Genomic DNA, 27,159 nt, shown 5'->3' with positions numbered 1-27,159 from the left:
AAAAATAAATAATAAAAATATACAATTACAGCTAATGTTGCAATAAAGATTAATAAAATTGTTTACTGTCATAAGCTTGATTAGCCTTTTTTTTTTTTTTTTTTTGGTTTTTCGAGACAGGGTTTCTCTGTATAGCCCTGGCTGTCCTGGAACTCACTTTGTAGACCAGGCTGGCCTCCAACTCAGAAATCCGCCTGCCTCTGCCTCCCGAGTGCTGGGATTAAAGGCGTGCGCCACCACGCCCGGCTTGATTAGCCTTTTATGGAATTCCTTTAGCTGTACATTCACTGTTGGTGCCACTTGGTGCCACTTGGTGGGGTGTTGGATCCCCATCTGAAATTATGAACAGTTGTGAGCTCTCATGAGCTGTCATGGAACCAAACTTAGGTTTTCTGCAAGAACAAGTGCTTTTAACCACTGTGCCATCTCTCCAGCCTCCTGAGTAATTTTTTCCTAAAGTAAACTATAATACTTTTTTTATCACTATGTAATTCTTTTATTTTTTTCTTTTAAAGATTATTACTGCTTTTAGGTACAAATATGATGGATCTGATAGGTAAAATAGCCCATTCTCCATCCATTTACTATCTTATACTCAGTAAGCAATGCATTGTTTCTTTGAAAATTGGGCAATACATTTCCCCCTATTTATTCATTATTTTATTGAATAAAGCCGGTAGTATTAATCATACTTACTCATAGCCTGCTTGTTTTTATTTTGCTGGAGTCAATAACACTTGATAAACTGGCCTGGAAAACATCCCTAACATCATTGATATTATTAGATCGGCATAAGGAACCTTTTCTATATTATGGCCCCCTAAGATGAAGAATTAATGTTCTGTTTAATATGGAGCCTATTCAGCAAAGTTGAGGAGGGGCAGCAAACCCAGGGATATGTCTGTCTTCTCCTCAGCACCCAGTTACAGGTGTGCAGGCCCCACACTTGGCTTTTTTATGTGGGTCCAGGGATTGAACTAAGTTCTTGAGGATAACGTGGAAAGCGCTTTGCTGACTGAGCCATCGCCTCAGTCCTCCAAATCCTTTGCTATAGCATTGCATTCTTTCCTATCCCATATGTTTGTAAGGTACTTGTTGCGGTCAGTCTCCAACCCAAATATGCCCCAGCAATGAGAACACAACTCAACTAATGTAAATACATGCTGTGCGCCTCTGCCACTACACGACCATCTTCCCCTATTAGAGACCCCTTAGAACTTGCGGCTTCTCCAGGCCACGTGCTTCTGCTTTCCTTCCACCTCCTCCTCCTCCGTTGGCCTCTCTCTCTCCCAAAGCTCCACCTTCCCCTCTTTCTCCGCCCAGTCACCAGCTCTAGCCTTTATTTATAAATTAAGGTGGAAGAAGGTTTATAGGAAATCACCTGAGTGCTGACTCATTCCTTGTTCACAACCCTTCACAGGAGAACAGAATTAGCATCAAATACAATTGGGCTATCCGCAACAGATACTCCTCTGTGTGTGTGTGTGTGTGTGTGTGTGTATGTATGTGTGTGAATGTGTGCGTGTGTATGTGTGCTCACTCCTGGTTCCTTATTATGTTTGTTTCTCAGCTGTAAATGGATAAAATAACGCTATCTAGGAGTTGGAGAGATGGTGAAGAGAACTTGCTACTCTTGCAGAGCACTGGAGTTATTTTCTCAGCACCAATATCAGCTAAATCAAACCCAACTGTAAATTCAGAACCAGGGACCCAGTGACCCTTTTTAAGCCTCCATACCTGCATACATGTGACATCACTCACATGTTCACTCACACACATACACGATAAATTATTTTAAAATTGATGCTATTGCAGATTATTTTGAGAATTATATACATTAATAGTAAAGCTGTTAGAATGAGGCCTAGCATAGGAGTATTCGTTATTACCGCAGTAGCCCTCACAGGTATTGTTGCATAGTCTTTACTTTCCCCTTCCTTTTCACCTCCTCTTAGAAGCTTTTATAGTCTGACAGGTGTTCTCATTTGCTAAATTAAAATTGATATCTTAAAGGTTACCAGTGACCTCATGATGTTCAAACACAGCATCCTTTTTCAGCTCTCATTTTTCATGTTGTCTGTAGAATTTTCTATAGTCTGTTGCTCCTTCTTTTGTAAATGTGCTCAATAGGTATTTGTTGTGTAAGATTTCTCTGACATTGAAAAATTCCATCCTGCAGGAAAGCTTTTTAAGTAGGGGAGGTAAACTGTAAATGTAACTGTTATTCACCTGTAGTAGTTGTTGTCTCCTTCTGTCTGCTAACCTAAGCTTAGACCTGGAAGCTTCTAGCATCTGTACAATCTTATCTAGGTCTAGAATGTTTTCAGTCTCTGAGACTTACTGCTGAATAAGATCATCTTTCCTAGTTCTTTCTGATCTCTGGCTGGCTGTTCAATTCAGCTGTTCTGGCTCAAACTCCTCTCCAAGCTGACTGATTCAATCTGGCTTCTCTCTTGGGCTTTCTAGAGTTGCTCTGCTTGGCCTCATACTAACTCTAGCAATCTCTTCTAATCTTCTGGCTCCTCATTCACTGGCTTGTTCTGTCTTTTCCTGTGTCTAGCTTGTTCTTTCAGTCTGTCTCTGTAAAACTCTACCAGTAAAACTGTCTCCTCTTTCACTTTGCACTGCTCTCATAAGTAGCTTCTTTTTTTTCTCTGTGTTCTCGTTAGAGCTGGGCATATCCTATTCTGTCAAATCTTTCTCTGATGCATCACTTTGTCTGCCAGTTAATTAGACATCACTTTCTTTTCTTTTTAAGATTTATTTATTTCATTTATGTGAATACACTGTAGCTATCTTCAGACACACCAGAAGAGGGCATCAGATCTCATTACAGATGGTTGTGAGCCACCATGTGGTTGCTGGGAATTGAAACCAGGACCTCTGGGAGAGCAGTCAGTGCTCTTAACTGCTGAGCCAAGCCCCCAAGACATCACTTTCAAACATGGATGCTTCCTTCTACAAACTAACTTTACCTTTATTGTTTGGGATTAAAGGTGTATACTAAGTTATGTCTGCATTCTAATTAGATTACACAGACCTACAAGGTTTTTGGATGTGATCAGAGCAGCCATGTTGCTGGATTAAAATTCCTCTACGCTAAACAAGTCAATTTGGCTTCAGGAAGTCCCTGAAACAGACCAGATTAACTAGACCCCATCCTGCCAGATTAAGAAAGAAGGGAGCCTAAGAGTCACTCTCAGACTAAGGAGAAGTTGAGCTGAAAAGAAGATTTTGACAAGTCAGGCTGCAAAGAAGACTCTGAGGCCAGGCCGGTCACCTGGAGGAGGCTCAGACCAACAGGCCAGGCCGGTCACCTGGAGGAGGCTCAGACCAACAGGCCAGGCCGGTCACCTGGAAGAGGCTCAGACCGACATTCTCCAACCTGTTGAGCAGTCTGCAGGTTGCGCAGTGTGCACCAGCTTTTCAGCTCTTGTGCTCTGTCACCTATGCTGGGGTGGGCTCTGGTGATGCAGCTGTCTTTTGAGTCATATCTGCTTCTGTAAATAAGCCCTCACTTATATTCCTGTAAGCAATCCCAATAGAATTCAAGCTTCACTCAGTTGGACTTTGGTGGTATCCATACTGTGGTGTGTCATGGGCTTCCTATCTGGGATGAGTAGATGCGTTCCCAGAAAAGGTTTTTACCACACACCAGTGTTCAAAACCAGAACATTTGATAAGGGATTAATATCCTCCAGATTATAAAAAATACCAGAAGCTAGCCAACAGAACCTAAATTCATATGTGGGCAAAAGGTTTGAAAATCATTTCTCCAAAGAAGATATAAAAATACAGGAAAATTTTCTATCAATAATCATTAAGGAGATGGCAGTTAAGTTCATGATGAGACACTAATTTGCACCCATTAGAGTGAATAATTATTAATTTATCTGCTCTCTCTTGCTGTATGTGTGTTTTCTCTGTCTCTTCTTTTTATTTACTTTTTCCTTTTTTGGTGGTGCTGGAGATTGAACCTAGGGCATTGTACATTCTAGACAAGGTCTTTACCACTGAGCTATTTCTCTAGGTCTTGGGTTTTTATTTTTATTATTTATTTATATTAAACTCTACTCCCAAATACAAGCAAAGATGTGGAAGAAGCTGAAAATAGTGTAGTTACGCTGGAAAATTGTATGATGTTTCTACCAAAAATAAAACAATTACCGTATGACCCAGCAGTTCTAGTTCTGGGTATAAAACCCAGAATAATTGAAAGCAGGGACTTAAACAGATATTAATATAGCTACAGTTAAACAGCATTATTCATGATCACTGTGCTGGCTATTTTGTGAACTTGATATAAGCTAGAGTCATCTGGGAAGAAGGAACCTCATTTGAGAAAATACCACCATTGGATTGGCTTATATGGAGGCAATTTCTTGGTTAGTGATGTATGTGGGAGGGCCCAGCCCACTATAGGCAGCACTACCCCTGGGCAGAGAAAGTAGATCAAGGATTTTCAGAGACTAGGGTAACAATGATTACCAATGGATATAATGTTTTCTTCTGGAATATAAAAGTATTCTAACATTGGATACTGACAGAAGGCATACAGAATCACAAGTATATTAAATAGCATTGAACTACATGCTTTCAACTGGTGACTCTTATGACATGAATTATACTGCAATAAAGGTGTTACCAGAAAAGCAAGTACGCTGCCCCCACCAAGAGAAAAACCTCCAAAGACATTCTGTTTCACTGAGAATAAAGTCTAAATTCCTAACCAGTCTATCTACCCACCCGTGCTTAGATCCTAATTCTATTGCTTTCTAGTTGTGAAATTTTGGTTAAGTTCTTAGCCTGTCTGCTTTAGTGTCCTTGTCTATACATTGGGAATACAATAATCATGTTAAGTGAGTCCATGTGTATGTTTGTGTGTGTGTGGTGTATGTGTATATCAGAATTTCTTAGCTGTTGTAGGAGTTCTATGAATATAATTCTTTTCTTGCTTTGCTTCTTAAAAAAATAATTTTGAATGTGTGTATAATGTGCTTTAATCAAGTCTACTCCCTATTCTCTCTCCTCAAATTCCTCCCTTATCCCCGAGTTCCCTCCCAAGCTCATGTGTTCTTTTTCAAAACCTAATGAGTCCTCTGAGTGCTGCCAGTATATGTGTGGGTGTGGGGCATCTACTGGAATACGGGGTGGGGGGCACTTATCAGTAGCCACATCCCTGAAGAAAACTGATTTTCCCTCTCTCAGCAACCATCAGTTGCCAGTAGCTTTTCAGCTGGGGTGGTATTTCTTGACTACCTCCGCATCCATGCTGGGATTTTGTCTGGCTTGACCTGGTGCATCTAGTAGTCAGGGCCTCTGTGATGTCATTTGTTCAACTGTCCTGTTGTGTCAGAAAACACTGTTTCACTGTAGTGATCTACCCTTTGTTCTGCAGTGATCTCTGTAGTAGCAGTGTCCCATTTAGGACGGAGCACTCCACAGCCTCTATCTGAGCTCATTGACCAGTCTCTGCATTAACTACCATCTACTGCACAAAGAAGCTTCCCTCTCCTTGTCTTTTAAAATTCTTTCTGTTCTCAATGGGACAGGTGGTTTTTCTGAGTTTGAGACCATCAGCCTGCTCTATAAAGTTAGTCCAGGACAGCCAGGACTATTACATAGAGAAACAAAACAACATAAAAACCAAACCAAAGCAAAACTTTCTGTTTTAAAAAAAATGCTGTTTCCTTATCTGTGTAGTTGAAATTAAACTTGTTTTTTTGCTTTTTGTGTTATTAGCAATTGTTTATTGAATATCAATGTGCTAGGCTTTAGTTTATCCCCTGGAGATATAGCAGTGAACAAAAATTGTTTTGTATTTTCTTCCCAGGGAGCACATTTCAGTGAGGTGATAAACACTTTCTATCTTTAGCTTGTGTTGTAATTGTTTGTTCTACGTATTGTCCTTCCTTCTTGTCTATAAGCTCTCCCAGGACAAGGATTGCATCCCACAATGTGTCCCTTGTAGGCTTCATAATGTACTTTATTGTTTTCTTTTTGCTGTGCTAGGGGCCTCTTGTTAGAGTCACCTGGGAAGAGAACCTCAATTGACAAAAATGCCTTCATCAGATTGGTCTATAGGCAGGCCTGTGGAGCCTTTTCTTGATTAATGATTGATGTGGGAGAGCCCAGCCCCTGTGAACAGAGGTACTTCTGAGCAGATGGTCCTAGGGGATATAAGAAAGGCAGCTGAAGCTGGGTGGTGGCAATGCACACCTTTAATCCCAGCTGAGGCAACTGGGTCTCTGACCAGACTGGTCTACAGAGTAAGTTCCAGGAGAGTCAGAGCCAGGGACAGGGAGGGCTACACAGAGAAACCCTGTTTCTCACTCCCTCCCTCCCTCTCTCCCAATGAAGGAAGAAAGTACACACACACACACACACACACACACACACACACACACACACACGGGAGGGAGGGATGGAGGGAGGGAGGGAAGAAGGCAGGTAGCTGACCATGAGCCTAGAGAGCAACCCAGTAGTCCATGGCCTCTCTTCTATTCCTGCCTTGAGCTCCTGATCTGACTTCCCTTTATGATTGACTATAAGCTGTAGGATGAAATAACCTTTTGGTCATAGTGTTTATCATAGCAGTAGAAAGCAAACTCTTTATATCTCCCTCCCCTGATAATGGAGTTTAAACAGGTTTTTGTTGAAATAAATTGGGAGCATTAATTTGTTCATTTGTATAACTGGCCTAATAGTGATTCCCAGCCCTGGCAGCTTTCCAGAGCCACTTGAGCTTTGTACAGTCCATATCCTGGGGCTCCACTCCCTTAAAGACGTGGGACTGAGGTTGGCGTGGGGCTCATGCTTGGGAATCCCTGCTCACAGCACTCAGCATACTCACTTGGAAAGCGGTTAAGAAATTGGTAGGATCGATATGTGCTCTAGATTGTTTCAAACTAGCTTTGGAATTTGTGAGTTAAGTTGTTAAAGGAACAGGCTGGAATCTGGTTCAGCAGGAAGGGTTCCATCCAGGGACAGGTTTGCAGTGACTGAGCAAAGTGAGCCAGTGAAGGCTGGTAACAGTGGGGCACGGAGACCTGCCTGGTGGGGTGGACTCCTCTTCACAGCCCTCCTGCTGCTGCTTTGCCTTCACAGATCATAGCAGCTTCACCCCACTTCTGCCATCGCTTTCACAGAGAGCTCACCTGAGAATACTTTGGTTGAGGGTAGCTTGTGGAGAAGGCCAGAGTGGTGAGCTGCCAGCAGACCACTAACCTGGTGGCTAAAGTAATGAGCACCTTGATCCTGAAAGAAGGCTCAGGATAATACATTCCTGTGTCTCCTGAACTTACTTCGTGTGGATACAGCTTCTCCAGATTCTGTTAGTCTGTTCTCTGGGGAAGTTTAGAGAGTTAAGATCAATGGGTAAGTTACTGCGGCTGCTATCCTAAAACTGACAGTGTAGAGATTCCTGGGCAGAATCTCTGCGGGCCTAAGTGGTTTACCTCAGGGGTGAGGGAGAATGTCTTCTCTACAGCATCTGAACCTCCTCACCATGTCCTATCTCAGACCTTATTGTTTGTTTTCTTTCAAAGCGTACTCAGTTGTGAGGCTTGTGACAGCTGGCTAGCATTTGGTGTCAAGTAGTGACTGACTGCTCAGTCTCCCGAATTTCCTTACTGGAGGGTGGGGAGGCTGTCTTGTCTCTTGCCTGCCATTTAACAAAGAATTAGAATGGAGAAATGTTTTGTTTGCCAATAAGGCATACTCCTCTCTAGTTTTAATCATTACTGATTTTACTGTTTGGGTTATAAGGACTGTAAGGCTTGGGGGAACTGCTGCATTGCTGTTGCCCCTTTCCACACCTGTGTGCAAATGACATTTGTTTTTCTAGTTACCAGATGGAGAAAAGGAATGGCCATAAATCACAGCCTTGTCATAACCTGTGGCAAATACTTTCCCTTTTCAATATCATATAATTTTTCTTGTTTTTTAATATCATCATTCCATATTTTTTGTTTGGTTTTGGGGAACATAATGAATGATTATTTAGTAGATTTCTCCAAGAAAGTGGCATTTAAGGTAATATGTGGCCCAGATGTGGTGGCACATGCCTTAATTCCAGCACCAGGGAAACAGACAATTGGATCTCTGTGACTTTTGAGGCCAGCCAGGTCTACATAGTGAGATCCTGTCTCCAAAAAAAAAAAAAAAAAAAAAAAAAAAAATAGACATGTGAAGTATGTAAACCATATAGTCTCTATAGATGATTTTCAGTTAGTTTAACAGATAGTTGTAATCATAGCTTACTTTTTAAAACTGGAGTCAGTGAAGCCAAAAGTATTCACAGAATCTTAAAAGCAAATTTGACTAAATTATTTAAAGAACAGCAATGCATAACTACTATTTATTTATAATATGCTAAGAGAATTTTGTGCTAAGTAAAGATTCTGGTGAGGGCATCTCATTTAATCTACATTAGATAATATCTGCATTTATAAATAAAAATGAATTTGAGCCGGGCGTGGTGGCGCACGCCTTTAATCCCAGCACTTGGGAGGCAGAGACAGGCGGATCTCTGAGTTCGAGGCCAGCCTGGTCTAGAGTGAGTTCCAGGACAGCTGGGCTACACAGAGAAACCCTGTCTCGAAAAACCAAAAAAAAAAAAAAAAAAAAAAAAAATGAATTTGAACCATTATCTAATTTAACTAGTTTATTAGGGGATTAGAATTTGTATCTAGAACCCAGGTTCAATTCCTATCACCCACACGGCTGCTCAAAGCTGTCTGTATTTCAGTTCCAAGAGATCTGACACCCTCACATAGACATACATACAGGCAAAATACTGATGCACTATATATATATATATATATATATATATATATCTTTTTAAAAAGCTTTACTTAAAAAAAAACAGAACAGAAAACAGTAGGGGCTGGAGAGATGGCTCAGTGATTAAGAGCACGTGTTGCTCTTGCAAAGGCATCAGGGTGAGTCGGTTCCCAGTATTTATGTGGTGGCTCATAGCCATCTCTAACTCCTTTTCCAGGGGATCCAATGCCCTCTTCTGACCCCCCAAAGTACCCAGAAGGCATGTGGTATACAGACAAACATGCAAGCAAAGCACTCAGATCCATAAAATAAAATAAACCTAAAATTCTGCACTGTATAGCTCTTACAGTGACTACTAAAAGCTATTTTAACTTATTTTTAATAAGTTATTAGTATACCTTTTATCAACATACTGAAGGTAATTTTATGTGAATGTTTTATACAAAAGATAAAACTTGACTAATTCTAGTATAGGTAGGATTCAGTACAAATGTTTGTACAATAGCATGTCATTTCAATTTTCATATGCTATAGGACATGACTGTTAGTACAATATAATATAAATTCTATAGCTTTTTTTTCCAGTTTTACCTCCAGATGAAAATTGCTTTTGATTTGACTATTTTTAGATTCAATCTTATTTTGCATGTTACTGTGTGAGAATAAAAGAAAGACATGTTAATCTTTTCCCAGGAGCCTTGGTTTTTTTTTTTTATAGTCTCCTATTGCAATGATTTATACTATTGTGAAAATTTAAATTTTTATAGAGTTTTACACTCTAAGAATTGCAGTTCAGCTATTTAAGGCAGCAACTGCCATATTATTCTAGAACTAAAATTAAAAAGGAACATGACTAACTCCTACTTGAAGACCTTTATGTAGCAGATATGTCAAGCCCCATTGTCTGAAGTCATCATAACTCTGTATGATAAGCGTTGCCTCCAGTTTATGGGTGGGATAAAAACCTTCAAAAGTGAAATACTTTGTTCAGATTCCCACAGTTAGTTTTAAATAGAGCCAGGTTTTAATCCTATTTGATTTTTGAAGGGAGAGGTCCAGTTATAAATAATTGTCTCCTGGGAGATATTTGAGAAATGTTTAATTGACAAAAGACTGTTATCTAAGGTGTATAGACAACTTAGTAATAAAAAAAGACAAACAACCCAATAAAATATGGGCAAAAAAGGGAAACAGACCATCACAAAATATTATATACAAATGGCTAGTAAATGTATAAAAAGCACTCAGCATAATTTATCAGGAGACCCCCCAGTGTAAATTAAATCTATACTGACATTACTATATTCCAGACAGAATAGTTAAAATTAAAAATCAGAATTCCCAGATATATGTTGTTATTAGGAATCTAAAATAGCACATAGCCACTTTGAGAAAAGGTCTAAACATATATTTATTTTACATTCTACTCCTGACTATTCACCCAAATTAAATGAAAGTGCATTTCATGAAAGTCAACAACAAAAAAAATTTTTTAAAGATTTTTTTTTATTTTATTTATGTGAGTACACTGTCGTGGTCTTCAAACACCAGAAGAGGGCATTGGATCCCATTACAGATAGTTGTGAGCCACCATGTGGCTCCTGGGAATTGAACTCAGGACTTCTGCAAGACCAGCCAGTGCTCTTAACCACTGGGCCACCTCTCCAGCCCGCACATTTTTTTATAAGTATATTCACAGTAGCTTTAGCTCCAGACTAGAAGCAGCCTCATTGTACTTGAGCAACAGAATAGCTGAATGAGCTGGTATGGTCGCACAGCAGGATACGACTTTTCAGCAGTGGGAAGAAACAAATTACAGATACATACAAACAATAAGACAGGGGATGTCGAGACAGCCGGAGATAAAGGCACCTGCTGCTACACCTGATGACTGGAGTTCCATCTCTGAGACTCACCTGATGGAAAGAAAGAAAGACCTGGCTTCCCCAGATGCTTCTACCTCCACACATGCACTGTGGCACATGTGCGTGTACATGCATGCGCGCACGCGCACACACACACACACACAAAACAAACGTACATGAAAAATTACTCAAATATATATATTGTATAATTTCATTATTAGAGGTTCTAGAATATACAGAACTGTGGTTTAAAAAATCAGAATAATGATTGTCTCTGGAGGGGACTGATAAGTAAAGGATCTAAGGGACTTTCAGCTGGTGATGGTAGTGTTTTATGTCTTGTGTCTATTTCACTTTTATATTGTTCATTGAGCATGTATATAAGAACAAATTATTTTATCTATTGAACCTTATAACCGTACTGAACATATTTATTTCTTTGTGGGTGTTATGTGAATTTCTTAGGATTTTCTATATAAAAATAACCTAACCTATGAATAGTACCTGAGTCCCTGTTATTTCTTTTGTTTGCCTATTTACATTTTCTTAATAATCTTTGTGTTCTCTTCCTCAAATCAGCCCTGTTCCTACTCTAATGAGCAACCTTCTAGATTTGCCCACTTGCCTGTTGCTCTAAACTCAAATGGTATTTTGCTTGCTTGTTGTGTACCACACGTATATCTGGTGCCCACGGAGGCCCAAAGAGGACATTGTATTGTTAGTTAACATGTGGGTGCTGTGGGCACGGGTCTTCTGGAAGAGCAGCCAGGGCATTTAACTGTGGAGCATCTCTTCAGTCCCTTAGATTATTTTCGAATCTTTTATTTTCCTTACTCATTATATGCCTAGTTTATCATTAAGTCCTGGTGATACTGCTTCCTAATTTTCTGATCCAGTCTGAAACTTATCTTTTGCCCCTCAGCCCTTAGCCAGACTGTCATAATCTCTTACTGGGATTACTGCATTTGCCTGAAGGGCTCCTCCAGAAGCCGTTCTTGGCCGTCTCTTATTTGTCAGTTGTTAGTTGATTTGTCTGAAAAGATAAATGTGGACATGTCATTATCCAAGTAAACTTTCCTAGTAGCTTCCTGTTGAAGGTCAGCGTTACTGGAGCCTGATTGCTTTCAAGTCTCTCTTTGTTTAAAAACCAAATATGGTCTGCAAGGCCCTGCAGGTTATAACCTCCAACCTCCCCAAACATCTTACTCTGGGATTCTTTTACTTCCTTGAATCATTAAGGATCACATACCCAGGATCTGATATCAGTAGATATTAGTTGAATAAATAAAAATTTCATACACAAATAGATGAGTTGTAACACTTTAGAGCAGTATATTGCCCGCTAGCTTTATTCTCAGTAGGGTTACATTCTTTTTCATTAAAATCTTCTTCCACCTTTCTTTGCTCACTCAGTTCCTTATCCTTTAATCTTTGATTAATTGCATTTCTTCAGAATCTAGCTTTGAATTTCCTTTGTGTCTTGCTAGGTTCACTCTCCCTGTTATACCCTATACTTTCTCCCTGTTATATATCCTATACTTTCCTTGAAAGCATTTATCATTTATCATAATTGTATATAATTTTATAATTTAAAAATTTTAATTTTATAATTGTTTATAATTTTATTTCATATAATCTCTTTCTTTTTGTATCTTTCTTAAGTATCACAAAAATAAAAACTAAGCCTTTCTTATTCACAGATGTGCCCTTTAAGTATATTATAGGCATCATAAATAAATGAACTATGTATTCATTTATTTATTAAGTAAATATCTATTGAGCCATATCATGAGCCAGGTACTGTTCTATGTTTGAAGTTATGACAGTGAATATAATATAATCCCATATCTTTCCTAATGAAATTTATATCTAAGAGTTGGGAAACAGCTAGAATATCAGGGGTGATAAATGCCATAGAGAAAAAACAATCAGAGAGAGGGATACATAGTGTTGAGGCGTGTGGAACATTGGTCTCATTACTCACAGGCACATTTAGGCATTGTGGGGTAGACTGGGGAATGCTGGGCTACTTTGGAGGAACTGGGCATAAAAGGCATTGAGGCACCTGAACAGTTTAATGCAGTTAGTGAAGCTGTGGGAGTTAGGATCTCACTGAGTCCCTGGTTCCCTCTGATTATTCTGCAAATGGTGATATGGGTGTCTGACAATCTAATCCTAGGCTCATATTGAGCCATAGGTCAGTTGGTCTCTCTCTCTCTCTCTCTCTCTCTCTCTCTCTCTCTCTCTCTCTCAAGATTTATTTATTTATTTCATGTATGTGAGTACACTGTTGCTGTCTTCATGCACACCAGAAGAGAGCATCGGATCCCCATTACAGATGGTTATGAGCCACTATGTGGTTGCTGAGAATTGAACTCAGGACCTCTGGAAGAGCAGTCAGCTCTCTTAACTGCTGAGCCATCTCTCCAGCCCCATGGGTGTTTCTTTTTTTTTTTTTTTTTTTTTTTAAAGATTTATTTATTTATTATATATAAGTACACTGTAGCTGTCTTCAGACACTCCAGAAGAGGGCGCCAGATCTCGTTGTGGATGGTTGTGAGCCACCATGTGGTTGCTGGGATTTGAACTCTGGACCTTCGGAAGAGCAGTCGGGTGCTCTTACTCACTGAGCCATCTCACCAGCCCCCCATGGGTGTTTCTTAATTGTTGCTGGTAGGGTTATTAAGTATTCATCATGGGCAAAATCCTATGGGACAAGGAACAATCTCCTTGACTTCAATAGTTCCTTGTCCTCTGTCTCAGGAAACACACAGACTTGATGACAAGATATGCATCAAAAAAAAATTGACATAAAAACAGGATGTAATAGCAGGAATGCTAAAGTGCCAAATGATGGAAAAAAGCAAGAAGAATTGTAGAAATTGGAAACCAGTAGAAAAATGGGTAAGATTTAAGTAAGCAGAACTGTAGGAAAGAGCATTCTAACCAATAGCTACCACAATGCAGATGTGGGTTCCTTCTCAAACTCAATATGGCTTATGCAGGCATCTCCCACAAATTCAGACACTTCTCCTAATTGTCTTTGATGGTCAGTCAGCCTAGCCTAATTGGGGATATCTGGGTTCAGTGACAGGCCCTTACTTCAAATAATAAGATAAAGTACATTTGAGGCAGGCAACCGATGTTAGTCTCTGGCATCTATACATGCTCACGCACCATTTCCCTTAATATGGTAGCCACTTTTACTTCTTTCTTTCCCTGAACTTGGGACAGCCACTGCTACTACTATTTTATTGACTAATTGCTATGAGCCGGATACTGTACTAGATGTCTCACATAATTAGCATACAACTGATGTGATATGCCTCACACCACTCAGAATGAGATGTAGTCTCCCACTTATTTCTCTAAATTAAAACCAACTCAAATCTCTATTCTTTCTTTAGTAGAGAGATCAGTATCGGTTTTTTCTCACGCATTGTTTGAAACACAGGCATTTCCTTTCCTCAGTATTGTCTGAACGCTGCAGAGATTCATCATTCTAAACGTGGTATATCTGATTCCCACTTCTCATCACTAAATCATTAGTCTCTTATACTTTGTTGCCAGGGAGTACAGACGGAAACACCTCGGCTATATGATTGTTGGTTTCCACACAACAGAGTCTCAGTGTTCAACCTGTTTGCTTACTTATTTACTTTTGAAATGGAGTCTTGCTATGTAGTCCAGGGTACCCTCAAATGATCAGTCCTCCTGCTTCAGCCTCCCAAATGTTGGGATTGCAGACCTGTGCAACCATGTTCTGCTCTGTTCCTGGTCCAGGTTTCTGTTTTGTTCAGTTTATTTTTTATTATTATTATTTTTTGAGATAGGGTTTTGCTATGTAATCCTGACTGTCTCTTTACTCATTTTATAACCAAATCTATCATGTGAGGTGACTCCATAGACAAGCTAACATCATCAGTGCTTCAATTGACCCAGGATAGTTCCTTCAGGTTCATAATACAGTCTACCTTTTCAAAAGGCTCTGCTTTTTTTTTTTTTTTTTTTTAAGACAAGGTTTCTCTGTGTTGCTTTGACTGTGCTGGAACTCACTCTGTAGACCAGGCTCACCTTGAACTCAGAGATCCACCTGCCTCTGTCTCCCAAGTGCTGGGACAAAAGGCGTGTGCCATCACTGCCCAGTTAAAAGTCTCTGCATTTCTGGAGGTGCTACTTCAATGTGGGTTTCATTTCTCTCCTTACCAAAGCCAACATCATTGTCTTTCTATGAGACTTTTCTAAGAATTTATATTTTTCTCTGGATTTTTAAAAAAAGATTTCTTTATTATTTTATGTAAGTACACTGTAACAGTCTTCAGACGCCAGAAGAGGGCTCAGATCTCATTACAGATGGTTGTGAGCCACCTTATGGTTGCTGAGATTTGAACTGAGGACCTTCGGAAGAGCAGTCAGTGCTCTTACCTGCTGAGCCATCTCTCCAGCCCTTCTCTGGCTTTCCTAAATAAAGGGATTCAGTGTGGTGCCCTATGCTTTGCCTTGGTTTGCTGAAGCCAGTTAGTTCTTCCTCATAACCAGTGATGGCTGGATGGGGGTGTTTATACTTGAATCCATTAGAATTTTGCTAAGCCTTATTCACTAAACAATAAAATAAAAAATAAATAAGAAGCTGGAAAATATGGGTTGATTGAAGTATTTGCCACAGATGCATGAGGGTCTAAGTTCCATCCCCAGCATCCTTAAAAAGCCAGGTGTGACAGCAGATGCCGATAAATTTCAGCTCTGGGGATGGAGACAAGAGAATCCCTGAAGTTTGATGGTCAGTCAGCCTAGCCTAATTGGGGATATCTGGGTTCAGTGACAGGCCCTTACTTCAAATAATAAGATAAAGTACATTTGAGGCAGGCAACTGATGTTAGTCTCTGGCATCTATACATGCTCACGCACATCTATTCAGACATTTGCATGTATACACAATGCACATATACATACTTATAAAAAGAAATCATCACCTGTACTTTCAAAATGGTATGGATCAGATTTGTGCTGTTGCTAAAGTTACAGATTAATGGGTCTAGAGGTTCTGATTGATTAGTTCTAGAATGAAATTTAGAAGTTAGTATATTTTAAGACATACCCAGTGATTCTAAAGCATTTGGGTTTTAGTTTATCTTTGTAAAACACAGTCTTGTACCTCTATTCCCCTTTAATACAGTATTGTTTAGCCTTGGGCATTGCTCCTTTTTTTCTTCTCCTTCTAGAAGCATTTCTTTAAAAGAAAAAAAATTAAAATTTTATGTGTATGGATGTTTTGCCCACATGTATGTCTGTGCACATATGTGTGCCTGGTGCTCTGGCTTTTTGGTTGTTGTTTTTTTGTTTGTTTTGTTTTGTTCTGTTCTGCTCTGTTCTGTTCTGTTTGAGACAGGGTCTCTCTCCATAGCCCTGACTGTCCTGACATTCATTATGTAGACCAGGCTGTTCTAGAACTCAGAGATCTTGCTGCGGGTCTCCCAATTGCTGAGATTCAAGGTATGCACCACCACAACTAGTCAAAAGTACAAATCTATATTGTGTTTACTTATGAGTACAGACTTTGTCTATTCTTGGAAATACAGTAAGGTCTAGAGTAAGTGATGCTCAATATGAGATATGAACTTTGGATAAAAGCCAGGTTAAGAGGTATGGGGAAGCCAGCTAGTAGTGGTGCATGTGTTTAATCCTGGCACTTGGGAGGCAAAGGCAGGCAGATCTCTGAATATGAGGTCAGCCTCGTCTACAGAGAGAGAACAGCCAGAACTACATAGAGAATTCTTGTCTCACAAAACAAAAACAAAACAAAAACAAAAACCAACAATGACATAAGAGCTACAGGGAAAATATATCATGTACAGAAACTGTTCTTATATTTGAAAGTCTAGGGGTTGAGAGAGTGACATATTTGAGAATAAAATAAATTTAGTAAAAATTAGAGATTTTTGACTAGGGTCAAATCAGAGGTCCTAAGTGGGTTATAATCTTTGTTGTTATTGGGTTATTTGTTTGTTTGTTTGAGACAGGGTCTCACTGTGTATCCCTGGCTAACCTGGAACTTGCTTTGTAGATCAGGCTAGCTTTGAATTCTCAGAGATCTATCTGCCTCTGTCTCTGCCTGCCTCTGCCTCCTCCTGAGTGATGGAATTAAAGGCTAGAGCCACCATGCCTGGCAGTTAGGGTCTTAATTGAATTAGAAGGTTAACTGCAGTTTGGAGAATGAACTAGAATGACAACAAGAGACAAAGTTGTTTTGTAAACTATAGCCATTAGATAATATTAAGTGCAGACTTCAGCAGAACAAATGTTAAAATTTAAAACATACTGAGATTATTATCATGGCCCCTGTATAAGGGGTGGCACATACATTCATAAAGAATTCCGTTACAAAAAAGAAAATAGTTTTGATCTGGCTTAATGGTACCCATGAACAAAGTGGTTTGATTATAAGAATGTGTAGCAAGCAGTGAAATAAGTCGGTAGTGTTTTAATACTTAGAAGTTAGTTGATGAGACAGCAGTTGGAGACAAGGACAGAAGGCAGATTTCTGACCTTATGATACTGCCACTTAGTAAGCAGAGAGGACTGATGAAGGAAAACAACTGTGTTTGGAAGTTGGGGAGCAGCTTTAGATCAGACTTGAGGTCGAAATGCCTATTACTTACCCAAGTGATAAGAGAGATTTGAATAAAGAAGAAAAGATGTCTTATAGAATGAAGGCAAGCTGACGAAGAAAATATAAGACCTCCTAGCAGTATTATGGACCCAAATAAAATAGATGGACCTAAACTTTCATTAGCATCAGCTGATCTAATCCTATGATTGTTGTTTTTGATTTTTGAGACAAGGTGTCTCTATGTAGTCTTGGCTGTCCTGGAACTCACTATATAGACCAGGCTGACCTTGAGTTCACAGAGATATACCTACTGCCTCTGTGTGCTGGGATTACAGGTGCCTGTCAAACAGAGAATATGGATCATTCTAGGGTAAAGTTTTTTGATAGGTAGTTGTCAAATAAAAATAGTTGAATAACAGGTTTTAGGTACGACTAATCAAAATAATGGAATATAGAATCTAAGCTGGATGATAATAATAACTGTCATTAAGTGATTACTATAGGCTAAGCACCCATGAGAAGAGTAAAGAACAGAGGAAACTAATGGAGTGGTTAATGGACTAAAGATCTAAGTGAGGTGGAAACCAGCTGTAATATGATAAGTGAGTCAACACCCAAGACAGAAAAAGAATAGGATATGTGACTTCATGATTTCAGCAACAGTTGGGAGTGTTCTAAGAGCTAAGGTGTGGCCAAAGAAGCATGTAGCTGAAATGATATGAGAGAAAAGACTACTGGAATCATGAAATTAAAAAAAAATTAGAGACTGTTTTTATTTGTTATTCATATGGAGGAAGACAACCATCTTAATGGCATTGCCTTCTGGTAGGAGTTAGTAAGACCTCATTGGATGAAGTGAAAAGACCATTCAGTGGATAAGCCTGGCAATTATTTGTGTGGCTTTTAGATAATTCATATCTGTTAGGATGGAAGTGATACAAAGTAAATGTAAGTAAATGCCGTTGTTTTGAATAAATACAATTTGTTTTGAAAACATACCTTTTTAATCCCAGCATTCAGGAGGTAGAGGCCAGTCTGGTCTACAGAGTGAGTTTCAGGACAGCCTGGTCTACAGAGTGAGTTTCAGGACAGCCTGGTCTACAGAATGAGTTTCAGGACAGCCAGGGCTATACAGAGAAACCCTGTCTCAACAAAACAAAACAAAGGAATATGAACAAAAGAAGAAATAATTTTGAACACATGACAAAGTTGTAAGAATAACACAGAGGTTACAGGCCATATGTGAGGATGTGGAACACCTAAACTATCTGTCAAAAAGGTTACAGACCACTTTGGAAAAAGTTCTGGTGGCTTCTTATAAAACTGCATATATCCCTACTTATGACCCAACATTGACACTCCTAGTTGTATATTTTTCATTGTTTGTGTGTAGAGTGTGAGCATACACATGCCATGGTGCATGTGTAGAGATAAGAGGACAACCTTAGGTATTGGTGCCACCTCGTTTTCAGTCTCTTACTTTTGCTCATTGATGTGCCAGATCCTCACTCTTTTTTTTTTTTTTTTGGTTTTTTGAGACAGAGTTTCTCTGTGTCGCCCTGGCTGTCCTGGAACTCACTTTGTAGACCAGGCTGGCCTCGAACTCAGAAATCGGCCTGCCTCTGCCTCCCGAGTGCTGGGATTAAAGGCGTGCGCCACCACGCCCGGCTCCAGATCCTCACTCTTGTGTAGTGTGTGCTTTGCCCACTGAGCCATCTTCCTGGCTCCCTGTTCCTAACTTTTTTTTTTTAATCAAGAAAACTGAGCATGTCCACACAGGCACAAATTACAGTAGCAGAAATAACAAGTCAATATATTCATTCAGTGACCCGCTAATTAGCAACAAAAAGGAACAAGTGACTGACACATATACAACTTTAATGAATCTCAGAAACACCACATGCACAAGAATACAGATAATGTGGTTTTATCACATGAAGTTCCAGAGCAAACAAAGCTAACCTATAGTGAAAGCAAAAATCTGAGTGGTTATTGATGAAGCAGGTGGGAGAGTGGGCCTGAATGGAGTGTGTCATGAGGAAGCCTTTGGATACGATAATGGTATCCTTTTGAAACTGTGGGGTCCATTTGTGTTTGCATTCAGTTTATCATTTCCTAGTCTTAGTGTGTGGGAGCTGCTATATTAAAAATATGGACTAAGGGGCTGGAGAGATGGCTCAGTGGTTAAGAGCACTGGCTGCCCTTCCAGAGGTCCTGAGTTCAATTCCCAGCAACCACATACATGGTGGCTCACAACCATCTGTAATGGGGTCTGATGCCCTCTTCTGGTGTGTCTGAAGACAGCATACAATATACTCATATAAATAAAATAAATAAATCTTAAAAATATATGGACTAGGTGACTTAGACCACAAAACAATTTCTTCCTCCTCCCCTCCTTCTCCTCCTCTTCCTCCTCTTTTCTTCTTTTGCAGTTGTGTAGACTGGGTCGTCAACACCAAGGCACTACATTTTTGGCCTACCTATATGTTTCACAAAGGGCCGTCTCAGCATGTTGTTAAATAAAGAAAGGGCAACGGAGATTTCTTTAAGAGTACTATTCCTACTTTTTAAAAACTTTTCTTGTCCTTCCTTTCTTTTTATTTACTTATTTTTTGTAGACAAGGTCACACTAGTCAGAGAGCTATCACTGTCAGTGTCATATCTACCTCACCCCACCTCTTTCCGTTTTCAAAACCATTTTCAATTTATTCTGCGTTGATACTAAATGCCAGACATAGGAGATTGGCTGAATAAACTAAATAGAAAATATAAATACAATGGAGTGTTACGTGGCTGTTAAAAGATTCTCTATTTCAAAGACATACCATTTAGTGAAAAAAGTAATTGCTTATTTTATCTCCTGTTGTTCCTGCCTTCTGTTTGTGATGTTTTAAAACTGATGCGTAGACATGGAGAACCATTATAGTGCTACTTTATCTTTGCCATTCAGCATTATAAAATAGCATCCGTTGTCCTATTTTATTTTTGTCCTAATTCTATTTTGTTTGGCATCAACATGATGTTTTATTGTTTCCCTTTATCTGATGCATTCTTGTTTAATCCTTTAATTTTGGTCTTCTTAATCTCCAATTTAGGTGTAACTATGTGAGGGTTAAATTTTAATTAGAATCCATTTGAAACATGTTCTCTTTCAGTAAGTGAATTAAACTTAAAATAAAGTCTATTATATCTGTATAGTGTGTGTGTGTGTGGGGTGTTGTAGGTGTGACATGTGTGTGATCAGAGGCTGATGTTGAGTGCTATCCTTCATCACTTCCCACCTGATTTATTTATGTTTTAGTTGGATGTAGTATGTATGGTGACTTGGGAGGAGTCAGTTCTCCTTCCCCTGTGTGGGTACTGAAGGTCAGACTCGAGTCTTGATGTCAAGCACCTTGGCAGCTCTTCCATCTGTTTTTATTTATTTATTTATTTATTTATTTATTTATTTATTTATTTATTTATTTGATATAAGGCCTTTCACTGAGCTCTGAGTTCACCAGTTGGCTAGACCAGTTGTCAAGAGAACTGCACAGTCTCTTTCTGCCTCCATCCGTGCACTGCTGGGTTACCCATGGCTTCACCATCCCTGTCTTCATGAGTGTATGAGTGTTGTCACTCAGGCCCTTCTGCTGTTGAAGCAGGCCTCAGCCCCCTTATTTATTAATGCTACTGACAAAGCTTACTCTAAATGCTGTTGTATTATTTTGTGTCTTCATTTCTGTCTGTATTTTATTTCCTGGGTCCCCCCCACCCCCAGTGCCCTCCCACCACCCCCTGCTTTTCAATTGTTTTGGTAAGTGAGTTTTGTTTTTTGCTGGAGTGGTTTTCTTTTTATACTTTTATCACACCTACAATCACACTTTTAATACTTAACCTTTTACTATGTCACATATCACCGTTTTAGTGCTTTGGGTTTTTTGAGACATATAGCCCAAATGCGTCAACATTTGAACCTAGTGCACTAGGATTATAGGCTTGCAAACCACACCACTGTGGTTCAGGATTGAACCAAGACATCAGGCATGCTTTGCAAACTGAGCTACAGTGGAGCTGCCAACTGAACTACACCCTGGCTTGTCGTTTTTCCACAGGATCCTTTGATTCTTACCATTGCCTTTTTACGAATATGATCTCATTATTCGACTTCTGCCCTCACCCCCTGAACATGTTACATTTTCATCTTACTTTAAGTAATAAACAGTAAGAAGCTTTTTCTTTGTTTGTTTGTTTTTTTTTTAATTGAGGTGGAATTTCCATAACATAGTTAACCATTTTAGTTACTTATTGTGCATTTGTGATATTATGGATACACCACCTCTCTCTGGTCTCAGAATTTTATTTTTTAATCACCCTACAATATTCTCTATCTATCTATTAAGTAATTGTTCCCTTCCCCCCCCCCCTTACAACTTATATAACCTTCTTATTTTGGTATTTTATATAAAAGGGATCCTACAGCATGGGACTTTTTGCATTGGCTCTTAATGCTTTCAAGGTTAATTTTTCAGCACACTATTTCTTTTGATGGCTGAATATGTTCAAATTGTGGTTATACCAGATTTCCCCCACCCCTGGTGTTATGAGGATCAGTCCTTGGCCCTTGTGTGAATGCCAACCAAGCACTTTTCACTGAACTTCCTCTCCAATCACGTTTGTATTTATCATAACTTTCTTATAGTACTCTAAAAGTTACTATATCATTAATTTTACTTTAACATTTCTCATAGGGGAAAGTCAACAAAGTATTACTTTATAAAGTATACAGTATACAGTGATAGCACATGCCTGTAGTCCTCCTGTCTCAGCACTGGGAGGCTAGCTGGATTCAAATAGTGAGAGCTTGTCTCAAAGAATAACACCAAGCCCTGAGGTGGTAACACAGCCTTTACTCCCAGCTCTCAGAAGGCAGAGGCAGGTGGATCTCTGTGGTCTACACGGTGAGTTCTAGGACAGCCAGGGCCACACAGACAGACCCTGTCTTGAAAAACAAAAAACAAAACAAAAGAAACAACAACAACATCAACACACACACACACACCCAAGACTACTGTAGTCACAAAATTACTTATTGCAAAGTTGGATGCTGTTTTTCAACATAAACAAATATTTAGCTGTATTTATATTCTGTGCCATCCTGTGGATCACATAGGTTGTGAATCTGTTACAAATAAATGAATACAAATTTAATTCATATAAAACTGTTACACATGTGCTTTCACCCTTAAGTCCTTGGCTTAGCTTGGTTGCTGTGATGCATTTTGCTAGGAGGGTTTTCTAAGGCCTTGTCTCAGTTTTTAATATAGATAGTGCTATGTAGCTTATGTGCCAATACGTAAAATTATTGTAGCTTATAAATTATGAATTTAACAATGTTTACCTATGCTTCATATGAGCATGGCCATTCCATGAAGATTTATGTTAAGTACTTTACTGTAGTTATCATTAAACCTAATAAAGTTTGTTTCTAGTCAGTCCTTCCAGGCTGTTTTACTGCAGTCATAACAAGTGCAGAGTCGGAATAGTTGTCGCTGTTGTTGTTGTTGTTAATGCTGATTTGTTATTCATTTTTTCTTTGTTTTGCTTTTTCCTTTTTCTGTTAAGCAACTGTGATTTTGTGCTACGTTGGTATGAATTAAAGGAAGAAAACTACAGGATTATGAGACAAGTACTAGGAGAAAAAGTATTTAGTATTTGGTATATAATGAAAGGGTTCAGTGTTCATACACCTTTAGGACATGAGGAGCCACTGGGTGTAGCTACTAAAGGGAGACTATAGCTGTGTACCATTTTGTTCCTTTAGAGAAACTTCACGATGCTCTAGAATATGCACTTACAAAGCTTTGGATCTCACAAAAGCCTGAATACATCTTTGATTGGTTATATATTAAGGGAAATAGCCCACAGCATGGTGCCAGACAAGTGTAGAGCCCAACCGATTTGATCCTTAAGCAGGGAGAAAAATTCTATTCATCATTAAGAGGTTAGATTGTAAAAATGTTGTAATTATTTCAGCCTAAATTGGTTCACAGCTATTTTTTTTTCAATAAAAGTTCTCTTGCAATCGTGAGGCAAGAAGACAGTTTTCATTTTGATGACCTTTGCTGCATTGTGTTTTCTTCAAGTCCTCAACCCTACCCTGTAGCTCCTCTGTTTACTGTTCAAATCTGAATCATAATGTGCACCTGGAGGGATCCTGAGTCATGTGACAGACTGAAGAGTCTCTTGTCCTTTATTAACATTCTTTGAATGTCTAATTTTGACATAGCATTTGGTTGTATCATGAAGAAACTTACTCCTGCTCTTGATGGCTTTGGGGTCTGTGCACATGTAACATTATTTTCTCTCATTTTCTTCTATACAGTTTGTTTTGTTTTGTTTTAATTGCAAAATCAAACAAAGAATGCAGCCACATTGGGCCTTGACAGAGGTCCTTTTACTTGAAGGACCACTCATATAATGAATGATTTTTATTCAAGTGAATATTCATATATTTCTGACTGTAATTTGTATGAAATGACAGCCTGCACACCATTTTGTTTGATTACAATCGCTTCACCTTCATTATCTTTTGTCTATTTAAGCTCCAGGCTTCCATATCCACCCGACCCTCCCCCACGGCTCTGCAATTCCTTTCATCGCAGTTCTTCTCTCTTCTCTTCTGTGGGCATTCACAGATTGTTTTGGTTGTTGTTGTTGGGTTTTATTTTATTTTATTTTTTGTTCATTAAAAAGGGAGTGTAGTGTGTTGTCTGGGTAGAAAATATATTTGAATGCTTGAGAGGGGACTAAGAGTTTTTGTGGGCTTTGGCATAGATCCCGCTTTGGGGGGATAAAGGGAAGATGAAAAAAGGGAAGCATAAGATTGGAGTTTAAGAAAAAAATGAAGAAACACTGGGGTGATTTCCCCCATCCAATTCTTTTCTTTTTGTATTATATATGGCAAGTTTTTTCCTGTATGCATAAACCACTTGTCTAACAATGGAACAAATTAGAGGCCTTTCTTAGGAGTGGTTTTGAATGCACGATTGAGTTCTGCAAAGCAGAAACCTTTTGGGTGAGGGTAGATGGTAATTGTATATTTACAATCGAGAAGCTGGCAAGTTGGAGGGTCTGTCTGTCTGTCTCCTACCCCTCATAGTTAATTAGAAATGGTTTTATAAGAGATTGTTTCTTGAATTTATAGATTTCACCTAAGCTGTCTCTTCACAAAAGTTTAGCCATGTTTTGAATTAGGATTTTTTTCTTCTTTTAGTTTAAAAATTTCTACAGATGTAGTTCTTTGGTAGTATACTTGCTTACCATGTGTAAGGCCTCAGATTTGGTCCCCAGCTGACCCCTGTTGTTGAATTAGGGAAGGCTGAAAGAAGCCGAGGAGAAGGGTGATTCTGTAGGAGGACCAGCAGTCTCAATTCATCTGGACCCCCGAGCATACACCAGCTGAAATGAATCTCTGCTTAGGTAGATACTACATACCCACTAATAGATGCAAAGAGAAGTTTGGCTAATGTGAAAATGGTTTGTATATGCTCAGCCCAGGGAGTGGCACTAATTTGGATGTGTGGCCTTGTTGGAGTAGGTGTGTCACTGTGGGTGTGGGCTTTAGTACCCTTCTCATAGCTGCCTGGAAGCCAATATTCTGCTAGCAGTCTTCAGATGAAGATGTAGAACTCTCAGCTCCTTCTGCATCTTGTCTGCCTGGATGCTGCCATGCTCCCACCTTGATGATAATAGCCCGAACCTCTGAACCTGTAAGCCAGCCCCAACTAAATGTTGTGGATTTTTTGGTAAGAGTTGCCTTGCTCATGGTGTCTGTTCATAGAAGTAAAACCCTAAGACAGCTAATATGCCAACAAAGAATATAAAAGATAAGAAAACGGATGATGGGTCAAACAAAATAAACCACAAAATGACAGGTTTCAACACAATCATATAAAAATCATATTAAACATAAATGGTCTAAAGAGTCCATTTAAAATGGCAGAAAAGTTATGGAAAAAATACACCTAGGACCAACCATGTCTGCCCATTAAAGAAAAATCACTTAAAATATAGATAGGAAAAATGAAAGGATAAGGCTCTAAAGTTACATAAGATAAAGTTACATAAGATAAAATAAAGGTGTGGTGGTGCACGCCTTTGATCCCAGAACTCAGGAGGCAGAGGCAGGCGGATTTCTGAGTTCGAGGCCAGCCTGGTCTACAGAGTGAGTTCCAGGACAGCCAGGGCTATACAGAGAAACGCTGTCTCGAAAAACCAAAACCAAAACCAAAAAAATAAAATAAAAAATAAAAAAGATAAAATAAGCATATTTGACTGTGACTCTCACAGGAAAAAACATTCTAAAATCTGGACAGAATACATGGAGACAAATATGAGGATTCTGAAAAGTCATTAATATCAAGCAGACAGAAGACCAAAATACACGGAAGTAGCAGTCCTTTTCTCCTCTCTAGTATCTTCAAACTGAATGCATACATAAGAAACAACAAAACTAGCAGTGAGGGCTGGGCAAGCAAGCTGCAGGAAATGAACAGAACCTCAGACTCAGTGTAAAAATGCCAAGCTCCATTTCTAGTTCTTTTGTTTTCTTATCATGTCCCATCCCAACTTGCAGGCAATCTTCAGTGAAGAAAGTGTTAAAAGGAGCAAAGTCTATACCAATAGGAACCCTCAGAAACTGAAACCTGAGAGACAGAGCCTTCCTCTGTTGAGTGAAGTTGTGGTTCCCAGTTTTTCCTGTTATGTGGACCCAGATACAGAAATACACTGCAGAAAGGGATAATTAGTGCCTCAGAATAGAAAAGGAAACCCCAGAGAACAAGAACCAGGGAACCACAAAGACAGGACGACTCAGGAAAGCAACTTGAACTGAATTCAGCTTAAGCTAAACACATGTGGAGCAAGGCTCTGTTTCAGTATATAAAAAAACCAAACCTAACTCCTAGTGGCGGAAAAGAGAACAGACATCAGCCTCAACACCTAAGGAAGCCTAAGGAACCTGAGTTAACCAGTAAGTAACCTCAGTTAACCAGTAAGCTAACCAGTAGGACAGCTTGTAAAAACAAAAACTATCAATGTGTTCCATAAGATTTATGAAAAATAAGCTGAGTAGGAAAATAGAACAACCTTTACTTCTGTGCTGGTGAGATTGTTCAGCAGGTAACTGTCTGTTGCCAAGCTTAACAGCATGAGTTAGACCCCTAGGACACAATGTGGTGGTAGGAAAACAACACCACCTACCGAGTTGTCCTCTGAGTAGACACATGTAGGCAAGCACACACACGTACAATACGATGGGGTTTGTTTGTTTTCCTTTTATCTACAACATTTTCATTTTCTTTTCACAATAAGATTTAAAATTATGTAAGTTTTTGTTTTGGTTTGGTTTTTGAGACAGGGTTTCTCTGTGTAGCCCTGGCTGCCCTGGAACTTGCTCTGTAGATCAGTCTGGTCTCGAACTCACAGAGATCCATCTGCCTCTGTCTCCTGAGTGCTGGGATCAAAGGTATGTGCTATCAGCAATAAAGATGTTTTTAAAACCCCATTTTAAATACAATGACATAAATTAAATTAAAAGTAAAAGAATGGAAACACACATACACACAAATATTAATAAAAATAAAGCTATCATGGGTACAGTAACAGAAAACAAAGTAGAATTTGGCTTAAGTACTCACACAAACACACAAAGAATATTACACACTGGTAAAGGATCAACTAACCAAGAAAAAAAATCTTAAATGTGTATTCATTTCACAACAGTGCTTCAGATTATGTGAGGAAAATAAAAGAACTAGAAATATTTTCAGTTACAGTTGGAGGATTCAACACTCCTCTATCGGTAAAACAGACAACGAATAGAAAATACTCAGTGACACACACGACAGAACAGTC

At 39.1% G+C, this 27,159-nt stretch overlaps 1 protein-coding gene and 1 non-coding gene across 2 annotated transcripts in view; both read left to right on the top strand.

The window, feature by feature from the left end:
• The window catches only part of Zswim5 (zinc finger SWIM-type containing 5), a 109,919-nt gene that overhangs the window by 11,817 nt on the left and 70,943 nt on the right, over positions 1 to 27,159 (top strand). The gene's annotated exons all lie outside the window — the stretch shown is intronic.
• LOC115030939 (U6 spliceosomal RNA) lies at positions 16,927 to 17,034 on the top strand. Its single transcript, XR_003836537.1, has one exon. It is a non-coding gene; the product is annotated as a U6 spliceosomal RNA (small nuclear RNA).

This window comes from Mus caroli, unplaced genomic scaffold (assembly GCF_978045245.1).
Source record: "Mus caroli unplaced genomic scaffold, Mus_caroli_1 scaffold_6, whole genome shotgun sequence".
Taxonomy (NCBI): Eukaryota; Metazoa; Chordata; class Mammalia; order Rodentia; family Muridae; genus Mus; species Mus caroli.
The sequence above is the reverse complement of the archived record's forward strand: the minus strand, read 5'-3'. Positions and strand labels throughout refer to the sequence as shown.